Genomic DNA, 5688 nt, shown 5'->3' on the forward strand with positions numbered 1-5688 from the left:
AGTCAGTCCGTAACCCTCCGTGTTTTGTGTGAAATCTGCCATGGAAGATTATGGTGATGCCACACTGTCATTCAGGAAGACCACTCCAAAAAAGCGTAGGATTCTTTCTCCAGGGCAATGCTGAATCTGATTCCATGTAATATAGTTTAAATGATGCAATTACAAATCCACACATAGTCTAATACATTGGAAGCCAAATTTGATCAACCTTTTTTTGTATTTTGAAATTTTTTGGAATTTCCTTGCTGCTTGTAAATAGCGTTTTGATTTCAAGTCAGACTAAATGCATTCCTCTCTTTAAAACTCACAGCTAGGTACTATATTCAAACTAGAAAAGATATATGTATATTTTCTTGCAAATGAAAAACTAAAGCTCACGTTTAGGACTTCCAGTCAGGATGGCAACACAGGCAGACATGGCTCACCTCTTTGCACAACACATCAAAATTACAACTAAAATATAGAACCATCACTCAGAATCATCAGAAATTGAGTTGAATGGAAGTCTGACAACTACAGAATTGAAGAAACCACTTCCAACCAGACTGGTAGGAGGGGCCCGGAGGCAGAATGGGTTAGCCCCACACCCACATGGGTACAAATTTGGGAAGGATATCTCAGGAGCAAGGAATCCCAGACCCACAGCAGGCCCCCTAGCCCAGATTTCCAATGCCAGGCAGAAAAGTACCCACAACTTCTGACTGTGAAAACCACCAGGGATTGAGTTGGTGGAGGAGACTCCTGGACCCCTCTTGGGGAACCCACACTTGGACTCATCTTCTCAGACTCGCTCTCTCTGAGCTCCAGCACCAGGGTGGCAGCTTGAAGGGCACCAGTGGTAAACAGGGAGAAACTGAAGTGTCTGGCATCAGAGCAAGGAGAGGCCATTGTCCTTTTGCTAAGCCCTCCCCCACAGTGCTAGTAGGCTCAACGTGCCATATCTGAGACTCCATCAACCTGGCTAACACTGTGTGACCCACCTTGGAGATCCACAGAGACTCTACCCCACCCAACTAATGGGCCCACACAAGCTGCTTTTCCATAGGAATGGCTGGCATTGGCTCCTCAATCCTATCAAACAAGCAACAGCTGGCTTCAGTGAGCCCTAGTGGCAGCCAGATGAGAGTCACAGCTTGGCTTCGTCTGGGAATCTCCAAGCCCAGCACAAGTAGCAGCCATCTCAGATTGCTTTATAGCTCAGGCAGGGTGCCCCAGGCAAAACACAGGTCAAGGCTGACCTGGGCCTGCACCACACTGGAAACCCCAGGACCAAAATATCCAGTGGACAGCCACAGACCATGTCAGAGCACCACCACCCTGCCCCTGCCCCTGCCCAGCTGATCTTCAATGGCGGGTGGGGATTTGTGGTCAGTGGTCACAGCCAATCCTTGCAGCTGACTGGCCCAGGTAAATCCCTCCCATTGCCCTGCCAACAGCAATCAAGGCTCAACTACAAGAAGAGGGTATACTCAGCCCACAAGAAGAGCACACCTTGAGTACCCAGCTTGGGTGATAGGGGAGGCTGTGCCACTGGACCCTACAAGACATCTACTACATTAGAACACTTTACCAAGACATGGAGTCAAAGCAACTCTACCCAATGCATAGAAACAAACACAAGGAGGCTGCCAAAATGAGGAGACAAATAAACATGGCCCAAATGAAAGAACAGATCAAAACTCCAGAAAAGAGCTGTATAAAATGGAGATAAAAATCTACCAGATGCAGAATTCAAAACACTGGTTATAAGGATGCTCAAGGAACTTAGGACCTCAGCAAACATAAAAAAGGCCCAGTCAGAAACAAGGATACACTAATTGACATAAAGAACAATTTACAGGGAAATAAGAGTAGAGTGGATGAAGCTGAGAATCAAATGAATGATTTGGAACACAAGGAAGCAAAAAACAACCACACATAACAAGAAGAAAAAAGAATCCAAAAAAAAAAAAAGAGCAACAGCCGCTGGGACAACTTTAAGAGGTCCAAAAATCACCTCATAGGGGTGCCAGAAGGAGAAGAAAAAAGGCAAGACATTGGAAATCTATCTGAAAAAATAATGAAAGAAAACTTCCCTAATTTGGTGAAGGAAATAGATGTGCAAGTCCAGAAAGCACAGAGAGTCCCAATTATGATGGATGCCAAGAGACCCACTCCAAGACACATCATTATTAAAAGGCCCGAAGGTTAAAGACAAAGAGAGACTCTTAAAAGCAAGAGAAAAGAAGTTAGTTTCAGAAGGTTACCAGATGGGAAGGAGAGGGGGAGAATAGGTGAAGAGGTGAGGGGATTAGCAAGTACAAATTGGTAGTTACAGAATAGCCATGGGGATGTACAGTACAGTAGAGGAAAAAGAGTAGCCAAAGAACTTATATGCATGACCCATGGACATGAACAATGGTGGGGAGGTGGCCTGAAGGGAGTAGGGGGTGCTGGATGGAGGGGGGCAAAGGGGGAAAAATTAGGAAAACTGTAATAGCACAATCAATAATATATAATAAAAATGACTGCTGTCAATGATTATATTATGACTCTTGTTCCACTTAATCTCCAGTTTAATAAATAACATTTCTTTACACTGGAAATGATAGAAAAACAATTATTTAACATCACATGAAAAAAGCTTTAGACTAAGCTTCATCTTGATTGACATTCGACACTCACCGTGCACTGCTTTGTCTGGCGCATAGTGTGTATTAGTAAACATGTGCTAGTGAGCACGTGTGTGAATTAGTGAGTGAAGGAATGGATGACTTTATAAGTATTTATATCCAAGTTGGTCCCTACTTATGATTATTAAAACAATATAGATCATGTTCGTTCTAATTCTCTCTAGATTTATTTAGCACAGTATCAAGAACTCCCAGCTGCTCACTGCTTTTTTTTTTTCTTTTTTTTTTTGGATGAAAATAAGTAGATTCAGGAGCCATTCCAGGACAAATTCTAGGAAATTCCAGGATGCATCTGTAATTATTTTAGGGCCTTCCAGAGGTTGGAGGCCACACATGTTAGTTATAACTTATTTTCCAAGGGTGAACATATATATTTTCCCTTTGAATATATATATTTTATATAAGGGCTTGAATATTGGATCAGAGCTTGAAGAATGCAAGCTCTCTCTGTTTTTCTTGCAATCCAATTCTGCACAGTAAGTAGCAACGATAATCATTTTGTTGGATAGGAAAGTCAGTGGCAAGTCCTCACCAGAATAAATCACGCTTCTAATTTAATTTTATAACTCTAATCTTTAAAAAGAAATCAAGAAATAATTTAATCATGTTTATAGTTAGAGCAGTGTTTATTTATTTAAAACAAATTTTAGGCTAGCATTTAAAAAATAGTTTATTTATTTATTTTTAGAGGGAGGGGAAGAAAGGGAGAAAGAGAAGGAGAGAAACAATTGATCAGTTGCCTCTGGTATGTACATGTCCGACCGGGGACCAAACCAGCAACCCAGGCATGTGCCCATACTGAGAATCGAACCAGTGACCCTTAGCTTTGCAGGGTAACACCCAACCAACTGAGCCACACTGATGAGGGCTAGAGCAATATTTTCCTTAACTATTCACATATAAGAGGTCTGTCTAGAAAAAGTCCAGCCATTGTTAATGTAACGAGAATGGTTTGTTTGACATTGATGTAACCTGGTAGCCAAGGAGAGTGGACTGGAATGTGCATGCATGAACAATGACGACTACACTGTACTAGTCAGTGGGGGTAGTAGACACCACTGAGTGAGTGGCGTGCATACCGTGTGGCCATTGCATTCAAAATGACTGAGCGAGTAGAGCAATGCATCTGCATCCAATGTTGCATTAAGCTTGAACATTCCTCTGTGGAAACTTATTCGGATAATTCAGAAGCCCTCAGCTATGGGCAACTGGTGATTGGCAGCTTCATTGTAACAATGCGCCTGCTCACGCATCATGTTTTGTGCAGAGTTTTTTGGCAAAACATCAAATCACCAGGTGATTCAGCCCCCGACAGCACAGATTTGGTGCCCTGTGACTTCTGGCTTTCCCCAAACTAAAATCACCTTTGAAAGGGAAGAGATTTCAGACTATTGATGAGATTCAGGAAAATACTACAGGGCAGCTGATGGTGTTTGGGAGAACTCTGTGAGGTCCCAAGGTGCTTTCTTTGAAGGGGATTGAGGCATCATTGTCCTATGTACGTTTCTTGTATGTTCTTCAGTAAATGTCTCCACTTTTCATACAACATGGCTGGATACCTTCTGGACAGACCTTATATACAACATTACCGTATGCTCTATATAGCAGTCAAACTAAAATATGACTCTAACATTTAAAAGTATGTAATTTTAAAAATATTTATGAATTACATGGAAAAGTAAAAAATCCCATAATTTTATTATTTTTTTTCTAGGACCTAATTAATTTTCTTCAATTAGTAGTTTTCATGACTGGAGTGAGAAAGTAATAATGCAGATGGTTTCATAATTACTGATAATGAAGGTATTGGTGAGCAATTAAGATTGGAAAATTTTGGTCTCTTTGTTTTCATTTAGTAAACATTTACGGTGTACCAACTCTATACTAGGTGCTGGGCTAACCAGTGGAAATACAGTGAGTTACACTTGGTAGTTACCCTCCCGATGTGGAGCACACAGCCCCATAACATACCTCCAGGACAAATGGTTTGGGGAAATAGGGAATGAAAAAAAGGAGCTTTTGTGAGACCTGACACTGGAGTTACATATGATAATATCATCCACTTTCCATGGCACCTTTATGAAACTCTCACGGAGGAAGCTGACCCTGCGGCACTGAGTACCTTAGCCCCTGTTAACTCGGTTAACAAACAGCCGCACTAGAAATTTGTACCTACGTTTGCCTGGACCCTAGAGGCAAAGGAGACCAAATAGTTCTGTATTCCAGATAGTTCCTTGGGTACAAGTCACACTCCCCCTGGCACGTGTTTAACATAACCCAGTTCCTTCTCCAAAGGCCATGTGGGCACCTTCAACTGGGAATAACGTTTAATGGGCATGTTTCTCTGTATGTGTCATCCCGGAGGCTAAGAGGGCTCAGTTGCTTAAGTTTTCACCTGATGGTCTAGGCAATTGGAGCAAAAGGTAGGAGGTGGATTTATTTCAACTAAAGTATTAAAAACACATTAACAGCCCATTATTTGTTCTGTTAAATGGGTGTAAACTCTGATACTTACAATAATTCTCTGAGGCTTGGACTTCAATTTCCTCACCTGTGGGTTATAGATGAAATTACCCACAAATTATCTTGCAAGAGTAAGTTGCCAGATGGTCTTATGATTTTATCACTTCAATTCTTAACTGCTGTATTAAATGGTTTCTTCTGCTTTATAAATGTTGCATAAAAACAAGTGTTTGGGGGAGAGGAGCGCAGCGTAATTTGGATGCCCTATTTTCCTCCGCTAAAGGTCAGTTTCAGGTGCCCTCGAGATTGTGAGGGACGAGATCCCTCTGTTCCTCTCCAACAAAGAGACAGTACACTACCCTCCTCAGAACACTCCAGGGTGCGGTGCAAACTACAGACCTACCATAGCTTTCTCTAATCCCCACCTCGGCCCCTGCGCCCCAGTATCGGGCGATGCGTGGGTTAGAAAGGGCACCAGGCTCCTTTAAATGCTAATAGAGTCGATGCCCAACTCCGTAGCCAACTTTCCCCACCCTCTTCCCTCGCCCGCCCT

The sequence above is a fragment of the Desmodus rotundus genome, chromosome 3, assembly GCF_022682495.2.
Source record: "Desmodus rotundus isolate HL8 chromosome 3, HLdesRot8A.1, whole genome shotgun sequence".
In the NCBI taxonomy this organism is placed as follows: Eukaryota; Metazoa; Chordata; class Mammalia; order Chiroptera; family Phyllostomidae; genus Desmodus; species Desmodus rotundus.